The sequence below is a fragment of the Haliotis cracherodii genome, unplaced genomic scaffold, assembly GCF_022045235.1.
Source record: "Haliotis cracherodii isolate W230 unplaced genomic scaffold, xgHalCrac1.p SCAF_7, whole genome shotgun sequence".
Lineage (NCBI taxonomy): Eukaryota > Metazoa > Mollusca > Gastropoda > Lepetellida > Haliotidae > Haliotis > Haliotis cracherodii.
In genome coordinates, this window is record NW_027266330.1 from 2,927,872 (window position 1) to 2,954,684 (window position 26,813).

The 26,813-nt window shown below is 42.4% G+C and overlaps 1 protein-coding gene across 2 annotated transcripts in view; it reads right to left on the reverse strand.

Moving 5' to 3' along the window:
• Positions 1-26,813, reverse strand: part of LOC139447275 (ankyrin repeat domain-containing protein 2-like) — a 405,959-nt gene that overhangs the window by 181,579 nt on the left and 197,567 nt on the right. The gene's annotated exons all lie outside the window — the stretch shown is intronic.

Genomic DNA, 26,813 nt, shown 5'->3' on the forward strand with positions numbered 1-26,813 from the left:
CAGCCAAACTAGATCACACCTTTCCCCAAGTACGAATAATTAAGTGGAGATAAAAAACATTTTAGGATCTTAATTGGAAATTAATACTAACTGAAATTGCAATATCCTTGTAAAATCTATTACTGCTCGGTCGTCTGGAGTTAACGCCCTTGTCACATTAATGTATTAATAAATGCGAGAATGGCACACACGCATGTTACCGGAATATCAAAGCAATGTTTGTACAATGGAATGTGGACATCAACATGGAAGCATTCTATAATAACATGCCGTGATATTGCTCGGGGCCACATCTAGTATGTTTTATGTGAAGTCTCACTATAATACGATTTACTTACGCATTTGATTTCGATATTAATCACAATTGTTTATATAGAATTGTCATTATTTATTGCCATGTTAGTTGATATTCAGACCTGGTCGACAATGCTTTCATCATATATGGGTCAGTGTTTTCTTCATTGAGTTGTTAAAGTGTAAACCTCGACAGGGACATTCAAGAATTCAAGTTTGGAAAATGAAAATCTCAAAACATCACTGGATATATTATCTGGACAAGATATACTATACATTTAGGCCTACAAGCTGTTATTTCCTCGTCAGTCAAATATCGTTACTTGTATTATTACGGAATTCATACACGTCTAGGCTACAAGGCCTACCATAGTGGCCGTGCGTCATGTTCGTTGTAAAACATGCATATACAAATAATCTAAGCCTTACATCAAGGCTTCTAAATGTCGCCTACTATACATGACTGAATGTATGGGTAAAGTTTAATGAAGTGAGCGATGGGAAATCCCAAACAGAAGGAAATGGCCACGGCTGGTCTGGTTTAGTGTCAACAGTTTCTCAAACCATGAATTCCATTGATTACTGTCTTGTCTTGTGCGAGGAAACATTCATCTAGGCAGATAACGATGTCAACACTTGGACAGAGTGATGGAGATACGAATATAATCTGGATAGACAGGCTAACATGGTCAGCAGTGCCTGTTCTCCTTGCCAAACCTGTCTACTTCTGGTACAATAATAAAGTTATATTTCCTATACGAAGATAAAATAGAACGTTAGGCCCTACTGTGTGGGCTGTCGTGAATAGACGACATTGGCCTATTGAATGGTGAATTTAGTAAACATGGAGCGCTCTATGCCTACTTACAACTGAATTTAATATCAAACGTGTCGGGACAGATTATCCATAAACGTGTGTGTGCAGACATAAACTTGTGAATGTATTTTCTACTCTGAATAACACAAACCTCCGTGTGTAGCGACATGTAGAAATACATCTGTGTCAGTATCTAAAGATGTATTTCAATAACTATTTGATTCACGATAACAGAATCAACAAAACATTAGGTCTTAGTTGTAAAACAATCAGTTGAATGAAAATTTCGAAAACAATTATTATTAAATCTAGATTAAACATGCCTGAAAACTAATGGGTTGTGTGTGGCTTGTGGAAATCTTTACATGTGTGTAGCCCCGGTGTCAGTTCAAACTAATGGGTTGTGTGTGGCTTGTGGACATCTTTACGTGTGTGTAGCCCCGGTGTCAGTTCAAACTAATGGGTTGTGTGTGGCTTGTGGACATCTTTACGTGTGTGTGGCCCCGGTGTCAGTTCAAACTAATGGGTTGTATGTGGCTTGTGGACATCTTTACGTGTGTGTAGACCCGGTGTCAGTTCAAACTAATGGGTTGTATGTGGCTTGTGGACATCTTTACATGTGTGTAGACCCGGTGTCAGTTCAAACTAATGGGTTGTGTGTGGCTTGTGGAAATCTTTACGTGTGTGTAGCCCCGGTGTCAGTTCAAACTAATGGGTTGTGTGTGGCTTGTGGACATCTTTACGTGTGTGTAGCCCCGGTGTCAGTTCAAGATAATGAAGAGTTTGGCTTGTAGAAATAGCCTAAATCAGTCACCGTTCAGTGTGAAGCAAGCACCTGCTGTCCGATACCTACAATATTCATATCGTTGTCCATCAATCATGTTTTGTTTACAACCCTATCTATGTTCCTAAAGATTCTAAAAGTACAAAATACGGTGGTAAAAACACTTACCCAACAATTACGTCCTAACACAAGCGACACATCTCACTACCAGCCATGAAACGCCTTGACTGGCGACACTACGGCCGGTAAGGTGCGCGCTATATATATGACGTCACTGTGACGTGTCTTGTCAGGAGCACGGCAGAGTTTGGCGCTCGACTTACTGTGTCTTATGGTCAACAGTACAACTGCTAGACAAATGAATAAGCCCCCAGTTATTAAATATCCATCCTGCCACGTCCCCTTCATTCATGTGGTACAACACGATTTACAATAATCATTATTAACATAAAATTGTCAGACTATGATGTTTTTTATGATGATGATGACGGCCACGTCAACGATGATGATGATGATGATGATGATGATGATGCCTGAAGACACATAATTTTATGTCTACGAGATGTAATGCAATGATTCCAAAATAATCTGAACAGGAACTAAAGTTTGTTTTTATTCTCACTAAAAGAAGATATACATTATGATAAAACTATATTGATGTGAGAGAAACTAATACTGGTGACATGTAGGCGTTACGTTCGAATCACCAAGCAAGTGGTCTTGTCATGCAGACACGATTGTTACAACAACCTCACAAGTGATATACTCATAAAGATTACTTTACTTTATAGTAAACCGAGACACTCTCAATACAATTTATAAGATTTTGATTTTGACCCAATTTGTATTCGCATGTGAGTTTTAGGGTGTACAATAGATCAGATCGAGTGATTGACTAGAAAGACTGCAGTTGGAAGCAGCTAGAAACATAAATTACGGGGCAACCAAAATACACATGCATCGCGAGCCTCACTATATTTCAAAAACTGGTTGGGAAGCTTTACAACAACTTACAAGAAAACGAAAACTCTTGTCTTTAATTAGGAGATAAACCTATTGTGTTTTGAAATTTGATGTGGTCCCACTGTAGAATAGATACCTCGATATTATAATTTTGAATGGAGCGCTTTAGCGTGAGGTTCCAAATTATAATAAAGAGGTATCTATTCTACAGTGGGACTACATCAAATTTCAAAACACAGTAGGTTTATCTCCATTCTACCATGACGGCAACAACGCTTTGAAAACGGCGCTCTTTTGCAACGCGTGATAACACAATCCGCAATCTTAGAATATTCTGAAAAGTTGTCACAGGTAGTTATATATGTAGCAATTATTACAAAAGTTGAAGATTAAAAAACACCATAGTCGTGAGTAGTTCATAATAAGTGTTCAAAACACATAGATCTAGTTTTTCAAAAGAAGTTGACAAATATAACTCCTAACTTAATCCAAAGAGAGAGATGTTTTAATTTCTATCAAACTGTTGCACACTGTTGAACACTGTGGACTGGGCGTCGTTTCTCGGAAATTTGTGCGAGAGGTCATTTCTTGGAAATCGGACATGCCATCATTTCTATTGTAGGGGTGACAGTTAATAGAAAAAAGTTTTAAAATGCTAAACGAATATATTTCTACAGCAAACTTTATGAATTAACATTCTAACATACATTTAACATGTCTAAGAGTTATTAGTTAGATAGCAATTACCCCCAGTAAACAATAATAACATCAAAGTAAATGCCCCTCTACCCCGAACTTGGATGTGGCAGAACTTGACCTACATCACGGTTACTCAAACCTCACAGCTGCCAATAGCTGACAATCATGTGTTTACATTAACTTGATCTAGTTAAAAGAAGCAAGATGACAACCCCGATCTATGATGTGGATCAACATTTACCTGTAGATTTACTGGGATTGATCGAGCCTGCAGGCACATCCATGTGATTACTAATGGAACTCAGTATGACTGAGTAAGACCACGTCTTTCAAAGTATATTTATTTCTTCCACGTTTTTAATAGAAGTATATGTGTTATTTTAATGTTTGGCTAAATTTGTCAGCCATCGCCAACAACTGAAGGGATGATGTAAATCCGACTGGGGTCCATGCAGGTAGCAAAAGTACTGTAAGTTCCCAGGGTCCCCAACGCGGTGATCAACCTTCAGTTGTTGGCGATCTATAGCCTGTTTTTTATAATGTGGTGTTAAATGATTATATTAGTTAGTTATCTATTTTTACTTATTCTCAAACTAGTTTTACGAAAGTCTGTGATGTTCTAGTCATTATACTGCTCTTTGTCGGCAGAATTTGATACAGTTTAATATATATTGTTCATATCAAATTTTGTTTCGTCACGATATGGCTGAATTATTGCCGATGTGACGTTAAACTTTAACTCACTCACTCACTCACTCATGAGTATGACTGAACAGCCGCTGTTTAGGCTGCAGACGAGCCGGATATTTTGAAACGAGGAATCTGCATGGTGTGACGTGTCAATTTCAAGATTTCACGGATCCAAAGCCAAATAGTGACAGAACTTAGACATTTCTGGTCCAGAAATAGTAGGTCGTGTATGATTTTCATAATTGTGCGTGTTCTGAAATGAATTTCTTCAAGTTTGATAAGCTGTCACTTCAGTTGGGACATTGTTTTCGTGGACTTTCGAAGGGAGTGTTTTCCGATGCAATTTCAAATCCCCTCCTGCCAAATTCTAACGGTGGTGGTTGACGGAGATGGCAATGGATATCGATCAGAAAAAGGTTTGTAAACATCATGTTGTCATGAATAAAATGTCTTCAAACACATTTTATTATGTATATGTCACTTTCATTGTCGGTTGTTTCAATAATAATAAAATTATCTGTTCGTAGGTTTCAGAAAAAGTTACCAAAAAAATGAACAATTATTATTTTCTCAACAAAATTTATTAGATATCACTCTTTCACTTATTTTGAATGTGTGAATCTTTAATTTATTATACCTCCCCACAGTGAATTGAGAAACGTCCTAACGTGTCCCGGTTGTCACTGTATCTGCACTGCACTCTCAGTTATGGCTGCCAAAGAAATTGTTAACAGTAACAGTGCTGTTAAAGAATTGCAGGAAACAAGAAGACAACCCAGTACTGTGGGTGTGATGCTGTTCAACATTAACATGTTGACTAACTATCCCTGCTGGTGTGATGTTTTTTCAAACAATTTTTATAATGTTATATTTTACTTTCATTGTCGGTTGTTTCAATGAGGAAATAGCTGAAATTGTTCCGATTCTGGTCACCATAGAACATTTCTCTAACAGTTTCATAAACATTTCATTTGTGTGCAAAAGATATGCCTTCGTTAAATCTTTTAATGTCATCATCGCAGCAGTCAGGGTTGCAGCCTAGAACGCCCCAAACATCCGATGTCAAACTACCGTATTTCCTCTAGTTGACACTACGCCGTCTATTAATTTCGCGAGAGCCCTTGACTCGGCGTGTATTAGAAACCTGGCTGGTATTAGATACCCAGAGTGTATTAGAGGAAATATAGATATGTTTTACAGTTCATATGGGGGTGATCGATCGGCAGCCATTTTCTGTGAATCGATATGTAGGCTATCTATGTATTCATACGCACGTTTTTTTGTGGAGAGGCTTAATATATTTGAAAGGGGTTTCCGTAGCAAAAAGGAAACCCCTTTTTAACCAATCAGAATCAAGCATTCATCAATGTCATGGTAGAATATAAAATATTTCACAACATAGCCTGATCTTAGTTAATACATTAATACACATACATTACAAAATTCAGGAGCTTAAAACATGCGCAATACACACCCCCTTAGAAATTCTGAAAATGCCCCAATTCTCCCCACGAGACTTACACCTTCACATGAGTCTTTTCACCATCTGTCATCAAGCTGTGGAACGAAAACCTTTTACTGAAAGAACTTGTAATTCAACACAATATTTAAAACACTTATAAATCAGAATAATCTTCCCAAGGCCCAGTCGTACTTCTCTTTTGGACACAAAACATAATATTGTACATACTAAGCCAAGCCATAATGTTTACCGTTAGTCAGTTTAATTAGGATTGATGTGGGCTACGAATTAAAGACACAGCAGAATGTATCCGTGGTAGTAAATGTGAAAATGCGTTCAATGTTTTCTTTGATTGTGGCTTATTAAATGAAGAAATATAATTAGTATAGTTGCAAATACATCAACTTAAACTCGCAAATACCCCAACTTATACTTGCAAATATACCAACTTATACTCGCAAATACATCAACTTATACTCGCAAATATACCAACTTATACTCGCAAATACATCAACTTATACTCGCAAATACATCAACTTATACTCGCAAATACACCAACTTACCCTCGCAAATACACCAACTTATACTCGCAAATACATCATCTTATTCTCGTAAATACATCAACTTATACTCGCAAATACATCAACTTATACTCGCAAATACACCAACTTACCCTCGCAAATACACCAACTTATACTCGCAAATACACCAACTTGTACTCGCAAATACATCAACTTGTACTCGCAAATACATCAACTTATACTCGCAAATACACCAACTTACCCTCGCAAATACACCAACTTATACTCGCAAATACATCATCTTATTCTCGTAAATACATCAACTTATACTCGCAAATACATCAACTTATACTCGCAAATACACCAACTTACCCTCGCAAATACACCAACTTATACTCGCAAATACACCAACTTGTACTCGCAAATACATCAACTTGTACTCGCAAATACATCAACTTATACTCGCAAATACACCAACTTACCCTCGCAAATACACCAACTTATACTCGCAAATACACCAACTTGTACTCGCAAATACACCAACTTATACTCGCAAATACACCAACTTATACTGGCAAATACATCAACTTGTACTCGCAAATACACCAACTTATACTCGAAAATACATCAACTTACCCTCGCAAATACATCAACTTATACTCGTAAATTCATCAACTTATAATCGTAAATACACCAACTTACACTTGCAAATACACCAATTTATACTCGCAAATACACCAACTTATACCTGCAAATACACCAACTTATACTCGCAAATACACCAACTTATACTCGCAAATATACCAACTTATACTCGCAAATACACTAACGTATACTCGCAAATACACCAACTTATACTCGCAAATACACCAACTGATCTCAGTCTGATAGTTAATGGAAATGGGGATCTACCAGAACAAGATAACATAAACAGACTCAATGCTGTACTTGAGGCTCGTCACGATATGGCTGAAATACTGCCGATGAGACGTTAAATCTTAACTCACTCACTCACTGTACTTGAGGATTGACTATGTATGTTTCATTGAGGTATGAATCTTAAAACCAACGTGCAAACTTTTGTATGAACCGAACGAAATACACAGACAATGCTTATAATTAAATTCGGCAACGAAGACATGTTTTGTCTACAATAGTTCAACAAGAACAGTTGTATATATCAAAGCAGACAAACATGACGAGATTGATAAACATTCGATGTGTAGGAATACATACTGTGGCGTGACTTGAATCAGGATTGTTTAATTTTAGGCACATAACTTGACACGCCTACAAGGTCAGTAGCCAAAAAACGTGGAGTAGGAACAAAACAATGGTCATAGGACCTGTCAATCAAGGCAAGAAGCGAGAAGAACTACAATAGTCAGTCTGTAACGACTGTGACAAACAATGCGTTATGGTCGAAGAGGTCTCTTTATACATACTCGCAGTTTTGTTTGTTTGCTGTTTAACTCCCCACTCAGCAATATTCCAGCTATCTGTAAATAATCGAGTCTGGACCAGACAATCCAGTGACTGACATCATCAGCATCGATCCATGTAACTGGGATACGATGACATGCACCAACCAAGTCAGCGAGACTGGCCACCCGATCCCGTTAGTCGCCTCTAATGACAAGCCTACTCGCAGTTGTACCATGGACTGTACAACATGAATTCCTTTAATTACGAAAATCAATTAAATGGATGCATTTGATAGGAGTATTCAGTTAAAGGGACACACATTTTATCATTCGACGTCAAGAACCTGGATTCTTATAAACCATCGTCAGTCTGGAATACCACCCAAACTCTCATCATCAGTATTGTAATCACTAAACTGAAACGTTTCTCATGAAAGTAGATGCTTATTTAATGTATCTTTTTGATGATACATGACTTTATCGTTTGAGAGATAGATAACTCTGAAATAATTGTTATGAACAAAAACTTTTTTCGCATCGCAAACATGTATCATGGACAGAAACAGCAGGTATCTGGTATTAAATTGTGTTATTTTGAATTTTTATTGAAGAGGAGCTTTCTATACGACACAATTGTATGTTTTTATATAGACAGGGATGCCGGAGACATATTACATCTTTTGATTAAAAGGGACCAGTTGGTCTCAAGACGCTCGTGATATTTAGCTGAACGTTTATTAAAAAAACAACACCAACATAATTGTCATTTTTTTGGACAATAATTGAGTTGTCATACATTTCCTTTCTTGACAAACCAACACAAAACTACTGTTTTCTAGTCGCATTGCCATCAACATATGGCATTATTTATGTTCAACCTCCACCGAAAACTTGGTCAGAACATATATGGGGCAGTGAGAAACAGATCGCGAGCGCTGTGGGGAATGATGAAAGGTGCCCGATGAAGCCAACGTAAAATATTGTTTTCCCTGCGTGTTCTGCCGCGTCTCCGTGCTCACTACATGCTGCAAATTAGCGCGTCCGATAATGTGGTACTTTTGTGATACCTCCAAATAATTTCAATTTTAAAGACTTTAATGGACAGATTTTGTAATTATTACAGTCCACACATAGCAGTTAGGTCTGTTTTCACTCAAATAGCACATAAAAACAAATCATGCAATTTTTTCATATTCTTTGTCTCAGCTGATACCTCATAAACGGTGATCGACCATGTGGTCCCTTTACCGGAAGCCTTCCCCAAATGTTGCACAGTTCTATCCTGCAACTGACATTGGTTTATGACTTCAGACTGCATCGCACCATATCTAAAAATGTCGCCTCTCATGACCGGCACAGGTAGGCTGTTGACTAATGCACTTAGTCGCCTCTCATGACCGGCACAGGTTGGCTGTTGACTAATGCACTTAGTCGCCTCTCATGACCGGCACAGGTTGGCTGTTGACTAATGCACTTAGTCGCCTCTCACGACCGGCACTGGTTGGCTGTTGACTAATGCACTTAGTCGCCTCTCATGACCGGCACAGGTTGGCTGTTGACTGATGCATTTAGTCGCCTCTCATGACCGGCACAGGTTGGCTGTTGACTGATGCACTTAGTCGCCTCTCACGACCGGCACAGGTTGACAGGCTATTTACTAATGCACTTAGTCGCCTCTCATGACCGGTACAGGTAGGCTATTGACTGATGCACTGGTACACCTGGGTGTATGCATTTAGTTGCACGTACTGAAATTGTATACAATTCGGCATTCACATGGGGGCGAGTTGCATAAGCTCGGATCTCGCGAGAAATCTGCCTCAAGGCTTGGAAGCATCATTCATTACATTGCCGCTAGAACCCTGGTTGCCGAGTTAATTGTCAGACACATTTTTATGAGTACTGATGAATGAGTGGTGTACGAGAATTGCTGTCGCGCGGCTCTGGCTCTGCTTGACTTTGCAATTTGACGGAGTTGTACAGTGTTGAATTGTCCACCCGGTGGTGTAAAATTGAAGACTGGTTTGAAAATCAGAAAGTTCTAAATGACCAGTAAAAGTTGTCTGTTTTGCAAACGAAGAAAACTCTAATATGTAGCCATTTCTATCGTACATAGATAAAGTACCGTGCAACGGAAGGTTTGATTGGAGTGCTTTATGCAAACTGCGAGCGAACAATATACTGCCTTATATCAGAACAACATTATAAGACATACATGTATATTAGAATTGTGTGGTTAAGTAGAACATGACACCTTCAATACCAAAACTTACCTGTTGAATGGAGCAGAAACACATTTTCAGCTTTGACGTCAAAACACGGCGAAGAGGTCAGCACACTAGTACTTGTACACAGAAAAAGGGGCATAACTCCGCCAAGCTTAACATTTATAGTTGAATATATAAAAGCGCTAGAGAGAAAAAAACCGAGCTTCGGATTTTTTATTTTCAACCAAAACCGACGGGGAGTTTTTTAACCGTCATATCAGCCGTCTAAATACAAGAAATACGAGGAAAAAAACAAACGTCGCGACACCTGACAGGGAAACAATAGCGTAGCGGTAAAAAAACAAATTCGAGGACAGCGAGTGAAAAAATGAACACGAGCAGCATGTCGACAACTGAACACCCTTTCATCGCCGACCCCGAGATTACATTTCTAACCAAAGACGAGGGACCATGGTTCATCTGTCTTAAATGTCGAAACAAAAATCTGCCAGAACAAAATCGCCAATTTTATGTATCCAACACATGTTCCATGAACCTTAGGAAAAGGCCGTAAACTATATCTTGCTGGCATACTTGAGGAAGAGATTCTGTGGATTATCAGCGACTGTGTCGCCGCGTGGTTCACTCCCTTGGTTACAGATACGAAGGTTGCAGGTCTGATCCCTGTGACTGTGACCGCACAATCGTAATGTGTGTTATATGGATTGGGTTAAAATGCAAACTACATCTCTAGGACAGAGAGACTCTCCATAGATACCACGCGGAGAGAGGGACCTTTTGTATAATGTTCCTGGATTGAGGGACGCATGATAGAAAGTACCTGGAGTTTTCTGTACCATCTACTTCGGTAGCCTGGGAACTAGGTTATCCTGAGAAAACAAGAACCTCTAATGATAATAGAGTGACGTCACTTGATATTTATAGGGATCACGCAATACAATCCATTATTTCTTTGTTCAGGTGAAACCAAGCTGTTCCAACACAACTATTGATCCTGACCTGTTTCAATTTTGGTCGTAAATTTCAAGTCACGTGGTTGAGAGCGCACCCCGACGGTGTAAAATGGTGGTCCTTAAATCAAGCACTAGACAAATTATCCTGGTTTCATTTTTGGTTTTGTTCGCTTGTTTGTTGTTTTACGCCGCACTCAGCAATAATTCAGCAATATGACGGCAGGTCATGAATACTCGGATATGGACCAGATGATCCAGTGATTGACACATGTATCGAAGCAAATGAAATACGATGACCATCAGCAACATGACAGCAGCGGACCCGATCATCAGCAACATGACAGCATCCGACCCTTATTTTTTGACCGAATAATCTCCCACAGTTTCTCTCTTATGCATGACATCAGCTACATGGAAGCAGCCTAGCTGACCCGATCATCAGCAACCTGACAGCAGCCCAGCTGACCCGATCATCAGCAACCTGACAGCAGCCCAGCTGACCCGATCATCAGCAACATGACAGCAAACCAGCTGACCCGATCATCAGCAACATGACAGCAGCCCAGCTGACCCGATCATCAGCAACATGACAGCAGCCCAGCTGACCCGATCATCAGCAACATGACAGCAGCCCAGCTGACCCGATCATCAGCAACACAACAGCAGCCTAGCTGACCCGATCATCAGCAACATGACAGAAGCCCAGCTGACCCGATCATCAGCAATATAACAGCAGCCCAGCTGACCCGATCATCAGCAACATGACAGCAGCCCAGCTGACCCGATCATCAGCAACATGACAGCAGCCCAGCTGACCCTATCATCAGCAACATGACAGCAGCCCAGCTGACCCAATCATCAGCAACATGGCAGCAGCCCAGCTGACCCAATCATCAGCAACATGGCATCAGTCTAGCTGATCATCAGCAACATGGCAGCAGCCCAGCTGACCCGATCATCAGCAACATGACAGCAGCGTACACGATCATCAGCAACATGGCAGCAGCCCAGCTGACCCGATCATCAGCAACATGGCAGACGCCGTGGAGACCCGATCATCAGCTACATGACAGCAGCCCAGTTGACCCGATCATTAGCTACATGCGGCAGCCCAGCTGGCCTGATCATCAGCAACATGACAGCAGCCCAGCTGACCCGATCATCAGCAACATGGCAGCAGCCCAGCTGATCCGATCTTCAGCAACATGGCAGGAGCCCAGCTGACCCGATCATCAGCTACAGGACAGCAGCCCAGCTGATCATCAACATCATGGCAGGAGCCCAGCTGACCCGGTCATCAGCAACATGACAGCAGCCAGCTGACCCGATCAACAGCTACATGACAGCAGCCCAGCTGACCCGATCATCAGCAACATGACAGCATCCGACCCGTATTTTTGACCGAATAATCTCCCACAGTTTCTCTCTTATGCATGACATCAGCTACATGAAAGCAGCCCAGCTGACCCGATCATCAGCAACCTCACAGCAGCCCAGCTGACCCGATCATCAGCAACCTCACAGCAAACCAGCTGACCCGATCATGAGCAACATGACAGCAGCCCAGCTGACCCGATCATCAGCATCATGACAGCAGCCCAGCTGACCCGATCATTCAGCAACATGACAGCAGCCCAGCTGACCCGATTATCAGCAACATGACAGCAGCCCAGCTGACCCGATCATCAGCAACATGACAGCAGCCCAGCTGACCCGATCATCAGCAACATGACAGCAGCCCAGCTGACCCGATCATCAGCAACATGACAGCAGCCCAGCTGACCCGATCATCAGCAACATGACAGCAGCCCAGCTGACCCGATCATCAGCAACATGACAGCAGCCCAGCTGACCCGATCATCAGCAACACAACAGCAGCCCAGCTGACCCGATCATCAGCTACATGACAGCAGCCCAGCTGACCCGATCATCAGCAACATGACAGCAGCCCAGCTGATCATTAGCATCATGGCAGGAGCCCAGCTGACCCGATCATCAGCAACATGACAGCAGCCAGCTGACCCGATCAACAGCTACATGACAGGAGCCCAGCTGACCTGATCATCAGCAACATGACAGCAGCCAGCTGATCATCAGCATCATCGCACGAGCCCAGCTGACCCGATCATCAGCAACATGACAGCAGCCCAGCTGACCCGTTCATCAGCAACATGACAACAGCCCAGCTGACCCGATCATCAGCAACCTGACAGCAGCCCAGCTGATCTTAGCAACATGACAGCAGCCCAGCTGACCCGATCATCAGCAACATGACAGCAGCCCAGCTGGCCCGATCATCAGCAACATGACAGCAGCCCAGCTGACCCGATCATCAGCAACATGACAGCAGCCCGGCTGACCCGATCATCAGCAACATGACAGCAGCCTACACGATCATCAGCAACATGACGGCAGCCCAGCTGACCCGATCATCAGCAACATGACAGCAGCCCAGCAGACCCGATCATCAGCTACATGACAGCAGCCAAGCTGACCCGATCATCAGCTACATGACAGCAGCCCAGCTGACCAAATCATCTGCAACATGACAGCAACCTACACGATTATCAGCAACATGGCATCAGCCCAGCTGACCCGATCATCAGCAACCTGACGGAAGCCCAGGTGACCCGATCATCAGCAACATGGGAGACGCCGAGCAGACACGATCATCAGCAACATGACAGCAGCCCAGCTGACCCAATCATCAGCAACATGACAGCAGCCCAGCTGGCCCGATCATCAGCAACATGACAGCAGACCAGCTGACCCGATCATCAGCAACATGACAGCAGCCCAGCTGATCAAATCATCAGCAACTTGACAGCAGCCCAGCTGACCCGATCTTCAGCAATATGACAGCAGCCCAGCTGACCCGTTCTTTAGCAACATGACAGCAGCCTACACGATCATCAGCAACATGACAGCAGCCAGCTGACCTGATCATCAGCAACATGACATCAGCCTACACGATCATCAGCAACATGGCAGTAGCCCAGGTCTCCCGATCATCAGCTACATGACAGGAGCCCAGCTGACCCGATCATCAGCAACATGACAGCAGCCCAGCAGACCCGATCATCAGCTACATGACAGCAGCCAAGCTCACCCGATCATCAGCTACATGACAGCAGCCCAGCTGACCAAATCATCTGCAACATGACAGCAACCTACACGATTATCAGCAACATGGCATCAGCCCAGCTGACCCGATCATCAGCAATATGACAGCAGCCCAGCTGACCCGTTCTTTAGCAACATGACATCAGCCTACACGATCATCAGCAACATGACACCAGCCAGCTGACCTGATCATCAGCAACATGACATCAGCCTACACGATCATCAGCAACATGGCAGGAGCCCAGGTCTCCCGATCATCAGCTACAAGACAGGAGCCCAGCTGACCCGATCATCAGCAACATGGCGAAAGCCCAGCTGACCCGATCATCAGCAACATGGCAGACGCCGTGGAGCCCCGATCATCAGCTACCTGACAGCAGCCCAGTTGACCCGATCATTAGCTACGTGACAGCAGCCCAGCCGACCCGATCATCAGCAACATGACAGCAGCCCAGCTGACTCGATCATCAGCAACATGGCAGCAGCCCAGCTGATCCGATCATCAGCAACATGGCAGCATTCCAGCTCATCAGCAGCATCATGACAGCAGCCCAGCTGACCCGATCATCAGCTACATGACTGCAGCCAGCTGACCCGATCATCAGCTACATGACAGCAGCCCAGCTGACCCAATCATCTGCCACATGACAGCAGCCCAGCTGACCCGATCATCAGCTACATGACAGCAGCCCAGTTGACCCGATCATCAGCAACCTCACAGCAGCCCAGCTGACCCGATCATCAGCAACCTGACAGCAAACCAGCTGACCCGATCATCAGCAACATGACAGCAGCCCAGCTGACCCGATCATCAGCATCATGACAGCAGCCCAGCTGACCCGATCATTCAGCAACATGACAGCAGCCCAGCTGACCCGATTATCAGCAACATGACAGCAGCCCAGCTGACCCGATCATCAGCAACATCACAGCAGCCCAGCTGACCCGATCATCAGCAACATGACAGCAGCCCAGCTGACCCGATCATCAGCAACATGACAGCAGCCCAGCTGACCCGATCATCAGCAACATGACAGCAGCCCAGCTGACCCGATCATCAGCAACACAACAGCAGCCTAGCTGACCCGATCATCAGCAACATGACAGAAGCCCAGCTGACCCGATCATCAGCAACATGACAGCAGCCCAGCTGACCCGATCATCAGCAACATGAGAGCAGCCCAGCTGACTCGATCATCAGCAACATGACAGCAGCCCAGCTGACCCTATCATCAGCAACATGACAGCAGCCCAGCTGACCCAATCATCAGCAACATGGCAGCAGCCCAGCTGACCCAATCATCAGCAACATGGAATCAGTCTAGCTGATCATCAGCAACATGGCAGCAGCCAAGCTGATCATCAGCAACATGGCAGCAGCCCAGCTGATCATCAGCAACATTGCAGACGCCGAGCAGATCCGATCATCAGCAACATGACAACAGCCAGGCTCACCCGATCATTAGCAACATAACAGCAGCCCAGCTGACCCGATCATCAGCAATATGACAGCAGCCCAGCTGACCCGATCATCAGCAATATGACAGCAGCCTACGCGATCATCAGCAACATCACTGCAGCCTACAACATCATCAGCAACATGACAGCAGCCTACAAGATCATCAGCAACATGACAGCAGACCAGCTGACACGATCATCAGCAACATGACAGCAGATCAGCTGACCCGATTATCAGCAACATGACAGCAGCCTAGCTGACCCGATCATCAGCCACATGACAGCAGCCTAGCTGACCCGATCGTCAGCAACATGAGAGCAGCCCAGCTGACCCCATCATCAGCAACATGAGAGCAGCCCAGCTGACCCGATCATCAGCAACATGACAGCAGCCAAGACGATCATCAGCAACTTGGCAGCAGCCCAGCTGACCCGATCATCAGGAACATAACAGCAGCCCAGTTGACCCGTTCTTTAGCAACATGACAGCAGCCTACACGATCATCAGCAACATGACAGCAGCCCAGCTGACCCGATCATCAGCAACATGGCAGCAGCCCAGTTGACCTGACCATCAGCTACATGACAGCAGCCCAGCTGACCCGATCATCAGCAACCTGAAAGTAACCCAGCTGACCCGATCACCAGCAACATGACAGCAGCCCATCTGATCATCAGCAACATGGCAGGAGCCCAGCTGACCCGATCATCAGCAACATGGCAGCAGCCCAGCTGACCCGATCATCAGCAACCTGATATAGCCACAACATCAACACCCGCATGCAAAATAAACCACAAAACGACCACCACAACACAACCCTCACCCAAACACTCTACAGCCCACAAGGCAACAACATTCAGCCACAAGCAAGCACAACAAAAAAACACAAACACTAAATCCACAGCTACGTCCACCCCGCAAGCCCAAACACAACCCTCCACACCGCAAGCCACCCCTATCGAAACCCAAACAGCTAAATCTAACTTAACTGATGAAGAAGAGTACGCAACAACAGAAGAAACAATCAAAGCTACTCCAACTAAAACAAATGAAACTAAATACAAAAACCTAAATAGTCTCACTTTACTCCTAGCTTACATGCATAGTCAAAACTCACCAAACGCTAGCATGAAATCCTTCCACAAAGTAGCATTCAATCTACACTTAACCAATCTCCCCTTCTTCCTCTTTAACCTCCACCTAAATGAACTCACCAAGTAAAATAAAACTAAACCAAAATTACCAAACACCCGACCCCAACAATGGAAGGACTAAATATTTTTCAGTGGAACGCCAACGGACTCACCTCCCACGGCCATGAACTAAAAGCTAAATCTAAACGAGATAAAGGCCCACATATTGCTTGTATTCAGGAAACTAAATTCTCCCAAAAATCCAAATTCACACTACCGAACTATAACTCAGTTAGAACAGATAGAGCTAAACCAAAAACAGGTAAAGCCGCAGGAGGACTGATTATATACGTTAGGGAAGATATAAATTACGAAGAAATAAAAATAGACACGCCAAACCTAGAAGCCAACGGCATTAAAATCACATTGAATAACCGAAACATAAACAACTTAGGTATTTACCACTGGGCGGAACAAAAAGTCCAACCTGAGGATCTAAACAAACTACTCCAAATAAGCGATACATCTACTATATTCCTAGGAGACTTTAACGCTCACCATCCTACATGGAGCATAAATGATAAAATAGATAATCATGGCAAATTAATCTCCGAATGGATAGCAAGAAACGACCTAGTACTCCTAAATAACAACCAGCCCACGAGGTACGATAAGATTAACAAAAAAATGTCGGCAATGGGAAGTACACGATGTCCCACTAGGTAGTGATCACTTCCCCATAAACATAACCATAGGAGATACAAACGAACCAATACAAACAGAAAATCAAGAACCAAAATTCCATTATAACCGAGCTAACTGGGACCAATTTCAAGTGATCTGCAATCAGGCTAATTTAAACGAATTAGAAAATAATGATCCAGAAATCTACTGTAAAAAAATAACAGATTACATAATAAAAGCAGCCAAAACCTCCATCCCTTTTAAAACAACTAAAACAGGAAACCTGCAGTACCATGGTGGAACGAGGAAATAGAACAAACTAGACGTAAACGCAAATCGGCCTTCAATAAAGCCAAATGCGACTCTAAACATCTGAAAATAGCTCATGAACTAAACCACCAAGTTCAAAGTCTAGTCAAAATATCTAAAACCAGAAACTAGAAAAATTTCTTTGAAGAAATAAATAACCGTACAGACGCCAAAACGGTCTGGCGCAAATTCCACGCCATTAGAGGCTTAAAACGTCATAAAAAAAGCACTTAACAATAATAATTCAACAAACCCCGCCGAAAAGGCAAATAACCTCGCCAACCACTTTTCGGCCGTAAGCAGCAACAACAACTTTAGCCAAAAATTTCAAGATAAACTTAAAACAGAAATCAAATCCACCAAAGAACCAAATAATGACAACTTAGAAATAAACCACCCTTACAAAATGGAGGAGCTACTCTACATCATCCAAAACAGGAAAAAGGGTACAGCCCCAGGATTGGACCTAACTTCCTACCAAATAATTAAAAAAACTCCCCCCTAAACTACTCCAGGCACTACTTAAACTATACAATCTCATCTACCTAAACGGACAGGTTCCTACTCCCTGGAAACAGGCCTTAGTCATACAAATCCCTAAACCTAATAAACCAGCTAATCAGGCTAACTCCTATAGACCAATTTCCTTAACTTCAAACTTATGTAAAGTAATGGAATCTATGGCTAAAAACAGACTACAACATTACCTAACTCAAAATAACATCATAAACCCAGATCAAAGTGGTTTCACTCCTGGCCGCTCAACCTTAGATAACCTCGCCCGTTTAGAGCAGGACATTAAAACAGGACAACTCAGCAAACAATATACTACAGGCATCTTCTTAGACTTCTCCAAAGCTTTCGACATGGTATGGCACGACGGGCTAATACAAAAACTACAAAAAAATAGGACTCAAAGGTCAAATAATAAACTACATCCAGGACTTCCTAAACAATCGTAAAATAACCGTGGGTATAGACCAAACGCTATCGGAACAATGTCCCCTAGAAAATGGCACTCCCCAGGGCAGTATCCTCAGCCCCACACTCTTCAATATAATGATAAACGATCTCTTCGAGGGCCTATCCCCTAAAATAAACATATCTAAATTCGCGGATGATGGAGCCCTCTGGTTCCGCACAAAAAGCATTAAAATGGCCCAAAACCTACTTAAAAAATCTCTAAACAAAATACAGCATTTGGCTGACAAATGGGGCTTCTCCCTTAACTCGGAAAAAAATACAGGAATAGTATTTAAACACAAAAACATGAAACCCGCCTCCCCAAAACTCCAGCTAAACAACAAACAAATCCAATTCCTAAAACAAACCAAATTCTAAGGACTAATTTTCGATGAACATCTCTCCTGGGACGCTCACATAAATAATCTAATAACTAAATATAGCAAAGATCTAAATACGCTAAGGTGCCTTACTGGCTCAAACTGGGGGGCCTCCAAAGACACCCTCCTCTCACTCTATATATCACTAATTAGATCTAAAATAGACTACGGATGTGCCATATACGACACCCTAAACCAATCCCTAAGCAAAAAACTAGACTCAATCCAATATCAGGCTCTAAAACTAATAACACGCACTCAACATGGCACCTCCTACACTTCACTCCAGGCCTTAACAGGAGAAATGCCACTAAATCTACGTAGGGAACAATTAACTCTAAATTTCTGGGCCGCGTCTCAATCCAACCCCCTAATTCAAAACCTAATAAACAAAAATATCAGCCCCAAAAAACCAAGCCCTAGCTCGAAAACACCCTCTACTTACTCCAATAGCCCAAAGAATAACCAATCACTTAAATGAACACCAAATAATCAATCTTAAACAAAACTGTAAAAAATCAAATATCTTCACCCCAAAACTTAAAATACCCAAAATAGACATAACACTAGCTAGCACAATAAATAAACAAACCGACCCAAACATAGCAAAAACCACCACACTAACATACATACATGGAAATTGGCCAAATTGGTGTCACATTTACACAGACGGATCCTCAGATCCGATCTCCAAACACACAGGTTTAGGAGTCCACATCACACAACCAACTAAAGCCACACAATCCTACCGACAAACAATCAATCAATATTCACGGCCGAACTAATGGGCATGGCCTCAGCCCTTGATAATCAACAATCTAAAAAACAACAAAAAATCCTAATACTTACCGACTCGCTCAGTGGACTAAAAGCCCTCCAAAATAAAAACACCAAAAACCGCCCTGAACTAATAAATCAAATACTAAAAAGCTCAAACGATTTAACTAAGGCAGGCAAACAAATAGTATTCATTTGGATCCCCGCCCACGTAGGAATATACGGCGATGAAAACGGTGATAAAGCAGCTAAACTATCCCTTAAAATCCCAGAAATAAGCTTAAACCTACCCATCTCCAAATCAGAAATTAAAAGTGTCAACAAACAAAAAATCACCAAAAAATGGCATAATCTATATCAAAACTCAAATAGCCAAATCAAAAAGGTTCTAAAAAAAACCTAACCAAACAAAAAATTCTACATCCGTCCAAAAAAATCGACAGAGTAATTACTAAACTCCAAACAGGACATACCAACCTAAATAACAACCTCAAAACAATAAGAAAACATGCAACAGGAACCTGCCCACATTGCAAACAACAAGAAACCCCAGAACACGCACTCATACACTGCACCCACTACCTTACCCACCGACCTACACTACAAACCACACTAAATCTAAATAAGACTCTTACTCTAGAAGCAATCCTAAACCCACAAAATAAAATAGAAAAATTCTAAGCCTTAGGCGTATACTTAATCAAAACAGGACTAATAAATCTCATTTAAAACCCCAATGAACTACCAACACCAAACCACATAATCAAACTAACAAACTTCCATACTCAGCTCCCTTAGTTCGCCCCCCAAACCCTCTTGGCATTTTTTCAAAATCTCAAAATTTCCAAAATTCTATATAAGCAACCACTAAAACACCCCTACCCCTACTGGATTGCCAAACAACTTATTCCCCTTTTTCGGAAACACATTAAATGGCTTGGCCGGGCCCGTGTGCGAAATACGCTGCAGTCGGAAAGCGCACGTAAAATCTCCAATATAAGTAAGTAATGGATGTTCTTGAAACCATACCTGAACAAACCACAACAAACCACCCCCAACCCGACATCGCCATACCCCTACCCAACAGACCAAAGACCCACCCCAGGCCGAGACAACCCCTGCTATAACCCTATCCATAATGCCCCCACCCCCACTAAAGTAAATCCAGTCAGCCCCGCACCTCTTTTTTAAATTTAGCCCCACAACACCATGCAACTTTCTATTAAATCTACCACTTATATCTCCATCCTGATCATGGTGTTTCTTCAGTCGAACTGTAATGGGCTTAACGCCAACGGGCATGAACTTAAGGCCCTCATTGCCCTTAACAAAATTGACCCCCTCATTATAGCAGTACGGGAAACAAAACATTCCCTTAAAAGGCCTTCAAATTGCCAGGCTATGTTTTCCTTCGGCAAGACAGACCCAGACCACCTAATACCCCCGGGCCCCCACATGGAGGCCTCGGACTCTTTATTAAAAACCATATAATTTTTTAAATTGAAGTTTACACGATATGCGGCTTTTCAATTGGACGAGAGCTCGGTCACATGGCCGCGAAATTGACGTTCACAAATCACATACACTATGAAGAAATTTCCATTCCAACGCCAAACCTAGAAGTCCTGGCTGTTAAAGCAACAATAAATAAAACCAAAATCACCATTATAAATTGTTAACACACTAAAACTAAACCATTTACTTCTGAAGACCTTGAAACAATATCAAAATCTATAGGCCAAAACACCCTCCTTTTAGGCGACTTTAATGCTCATCATCCACTATGGGGCACAAAACAATATTCTGATAAATATGGAAAGCTCATTCTGGACTGGATAGACACCAACAACCTTGTATGTCTTAATAACAACCAAGCTACTATATTTCCAACCCACCATCTCCAAAGTCCTACTGCTGTCGACCTTTCAATTTCCCCCCCCCCCCCCCCCCCCCCCACCAACACACACACACACAACTGTTTCAAAAACTTTACTGGGAACCCCACACTGACACCTGGGGTAGCGACCACGACCCCATCAAAATCTCCTTATCTCACCACCTACCCACAACCCCTCATCAGATAACACCCAGCAAACCAAATTTAACTTTAATAAAGCTGACTGGCAGACATTCACGACATCCATACACAATGACACCTTTAATGCAAACCTCACCAGTACCATATGTAACATAGCACTCGAATGCATACCCACCACCAAAATAAATCCCACTCACATCCCAGTCCCCTGGTTGAGCACAGAAGTTATAGAATCAAGAAAACGCAGGAAAAAAGCACTAAATATAGCTAAACATGACATCACAAAACTCCCTTTGGCAAGAAAACAAATTCCACTAAAGAACTAATAAGGGCAGCCACAAAAAGACATTGGCAGACATTTACATCCAATTTGAAACTGGGCAAACAAAACTCCAAAATTCTATGGAAAAAAATTAAAGCAATAAAGGGTAATGCAAGAACTTTCACTATGCCTAACTTTCCTAACCTAAATACAGATAAAGAAAAGGCTAGTGCCCCACCAACCACACTAAACACCTACAAGACACCATTAAATCACACCCACCATATCAAAGCAGACCACCCTACACCCACCTACCTATTAACAAATTCTTCAACATACATCAGTTACAATCAGCATTAAAAAACAAAAATTCAGCCCCAGCCACTGGAACAGACAACATTAGCTATAAAATATTAAATCACATCCCCATTAAAATTCAAAAACGGCTACTACATCTATACAATCAAATTTGGACCTCCGGTACACTCCCCACAACATGGAAATCTGAATTAGTGGTGCCAATGAAACCGATTCCTATCGCCCCATATCATTAACATCTCATACATGCAAAATAATGGAAACTATAATCAACAACAGACTAAAATTTCTAATTAACAACAATAGCTTACTTAAAGAGGACCAAAGTAGCTTCAGGGCAAATAGACAAACTTTAGACCACATACTCAATTTACAACATGATGTCAAAACAGCACTTGCACAAAAACAATACACAGTGGCCATTTTCATTGATTTTTCTAAAGCGTTCGTCGTGGTCTGGCATAATGGCCTTATCCAAAAATTATTAGACAAAGCCATTGATGGAATATTTCTTAATTTTATACACTCATTTCTAACAGACAGAAACATAACAGTTAAGTCAAAAAACATTCTATCTGACTCCCACCCACTTGAGAACGGCACCCCACAGGGAAGCATCCTCTCCCCAACCCTTTTTAATTTCATGATTGATGACATCTTTCCAAAACTCCCCACTAATATTACAACAGCTAAATTCGCTGACGACATCTCTTTCTGGACGTGAATAGAAGAGAGAATCAAATCAGTGGGCTTCCCACTGAGGATTCAAAATTAACACTAAAAAAATCATCGGCTTACTTTAAAAAAAAAACACACATGCCAAATTTAACACCCAAACATACACTTAACGACGAAACTATCAAATTTCAAAAGGAAGCAAAATTCCTAGGCATTACATTTGACCAACATCTCACATGGGCTCCCCTCATTGCTAACGTGGTCAATTCATGTCAAAAAGATATCAACCTCATGAGAGCCATCAGCGGCTCTCACTGGGGAGCCGACAAACACACACTCATTAACATCTATAAAACACTTATTGAAGCAAAAATTGACTACGCCGCCCCGGTTATCCACTCCATAACAGAAAACCTGGAAAAAAACCTAAACTCAATTCAGTATTAAGCCCTTAAAATAGCCTTGGGATTCAAAGCTGGCACCTCACTTAACACACTCCAAATACTAACAGGCACAACATCCATACCACTAAGACGACAACAAACAATACTCAATTACTGGGCTGGGGCACAACATAACCCAATCCTTAAACAAAACACACAGCAATACCAGAATGCTCGCCCTGCAACAATAAAAAGAATTAAAAAATAACAAACACATGGCCCCCTTCATTACCCACCTATACCACCTAATCAAATCCCACAAATTAGAACATATCAACCACACACCACCCTCCAACAACTATATAACCAGGGGTGGGTATCCACATAACACAACCACCCCCCGCTACAAAAATACTTCCACTATACTGACTATACCAACACCAATACAGCAGAACTACTAGCCATACTACATACATATCACCTAATCAAAACACTAAGCCATGAAAAAAACATTATTATTTCAGACGTACTCAGCTCAATACAACAGATTGCAGACAAACACTCCAAAACCCGACCCGACCTAATTAACCAAATTGTAAACATACATAACACATTAAACACAGAAAACAAAACAATAACAATAGTGTGGGTACCCAGTCACTCAGGCATACCAGGCAACGAAATAGCAGACCCAACAGCAATAAATAGCAACAACTGAGCAATCCCCCATGATTCACCCCTATACAAGTAAGTCCGAAACCAAAACACTATTTAAATATAACACAAAACAACAAAATTTCCATATCAATATTCACAAATGCAAGTCCCAGTGGATAAAATCACTCTTCCCTAGCCCCATCACTAAATGTCGAAACTTCACTAACTTAATTCTTACAGACAAAGTAATAAACAGAATACACAGCGGCCAAGTCAATCTCAATGAAATACTACACACTCAAAACAGACACCCCAATCTAAATTGCACACACTGCAACTCACCAGAGAACATAAACCACATTTTCAACAGCCGCACTAAATACAAACAACAACAACAAACACTTTAGAGCACCCTCCCCTTCAACTACTATAACAATATAACACTGCTCCTCAAACCAACAAACCCTACAAGAATATACCTACAAATAGAAATCTTCCTGAAGACAACAAACCTAAAAACAAGACTTTAGACCATCCCAAATAAATTATCAGCCTCAACTATCACCATTATTGCAAACTTTCTAGATTCGGATCGGGATCGAAATTCACAGCGCAAGTTGCTTTCTCCGACGTCCGCGCTCCAAACTCCGTCATAACCATACAATCTAACGATAATAGTCATTTAACCAGCCTCTCAACACGCGCCACGGACTGACATCCAACCTCTGCCCCCTCTCCCCCCACCTTTGCAGATAGGCCCCACTTTTAGTAGCCTAGGTTTCCCATTATTATTACACTATTTTTCTCTTATTATACCTCTTTATATGAAGCCTATCAGCTTAACTGATTATTCTTTCATCCACTCTACTTTAATTTTTGTTATAAGTATTAGAAACAGATTAGACTAACTCTCTTATAACTCTCTTTAGGCACTCCTCTGCCTCTTCACCCCAACCTCTCTTCTCTTCTACTTTACCCCCTTTCATTTACATTTTTTGGGGCCAGACGTTTATTAGTATTCCCACTATTTGTTGTCATGCTAATCCCGTCGGCCTCGACTGCGACATAGCCAGAGGCTGAAGCGGTCGTTAAACTCCAAATGACTGTACTGTACTGGATGTTCTTGACACTTCTACTCCACAACCATCACCACCATCAACCCCGTCTGCCTTCCTCACCACCTTCGCCCTCTACTTTTTTCCGCAGGTTCAGCAAACAAACTTACACACGGACTAGCAGCAGACAAAATAGGACTATGGTTTAAACGTGAAAGAATACACTACAACATCAAAAAAGCTAACAAAGGTTACCAAATAATATTCTCAGACCAAGAATCCTTCAACGCACACCCTCACCAAACAGGCCAACAGGCCAACAAACACATAAACATAGAAACGGCCAAAATCCAAACACGGAAATTTGCACCACCGACATCCAAACCACTCCTCCCCACACCACACCCAAACATCATCCCTCAAACAAACACCACACCAACACTCCCGGCAACTACATAGAAACCCCACCCACCTTATACACACACCCAGCCACACAACCACCCACCAACTCCCGTATACCTCACACAACCATGATCGCCTCCGTGGTCTAGTGGTAGAGCGTCCGCCCGGAGAGCGGAAGGTCCGGAGTTCGATCTCCGGCCGCGTCATACCAAAATACGTTAAAAGATTACCCTGTCTGGCGCTCGGCATTAAGGGGCTAAAACAAGGACTGGTCGGCTCGGAGTCAGTATACTGAGTGTCTGAGTGGGGTATTCATGTTGCGACATGGTATCTCAGTGAGACAGCACTATAAATCGGCATCAGTCCGGTCTAGTACAAGCAGCCACACACACACACATGCATTTACGTCGCTATTTAAGTGACTATTTAATCTTGGACGCGACGTTAAACCCCATTTCACCTCACCTCACATAGCCATAACACCAACACCCACATGCAAAACAAACCCTAAAATGACCGCCATACCACGACCCTCACCCAAACACTCTCCAGCCCACAAGCAACCACAAAAAAAACCCAAAACACTAAAGAATCCACAGCTACATCCACCCCTCATGCCACAAACACAACCCTCCACACCCTCCACACCACAAACATCCGCACAAGCGGTGACCACTTCCCCAAAAACATAACTATAGGAGACTTAAATATCCCAACACCAACTCAAAACCAGGAACCAAAATTTCACTTTAACAAAGCTAACTGGGACAAATTTCAGGAAATCTGAAACCAGGCTTATCTAGAGGATATAAAAAGTAACGACCCCGAAACATATTGCAGAAACCTAACAGATTAACTAATTAACGCAGCCAAAAGCTCCATCCCCTTTTCCACAACTAAAATAGGCAAACCTACGGTTCCGTGGTGGAAATAGAACAAACTAGACATAAACGCAAAACCACAATTAATAAAGCCAAACGTGACTTCAAACACCTAAAAATAGCACACGAGCTAAACCACCAAGTGCAAAGCCTAGTCAAAAGAGCTAAAACAAGAAATTGGAAAAAAAAATCTGCGAAGAAATTAATAACCACACGGACGCCAGAACGGTCTGGCGCAAAATCCACGCCATTAGGGACATTAAACGTCATAAAAAAACTCCCAACATAAACAATTCAACCAATCCCTCTCAAAAAGCAAATAACCTAGCAAAACACTTTTCGACGGCCAGTAGTAACAGCAACTTCAACCTAAAACTCCAGGAACAACTAAAATCAGAAACCAGATTTCCATCCCATACACAATGGAAGAACTGCTCCACGTCCTCAAAACTAGGAAAAAGGGCACAGCCCCAGGC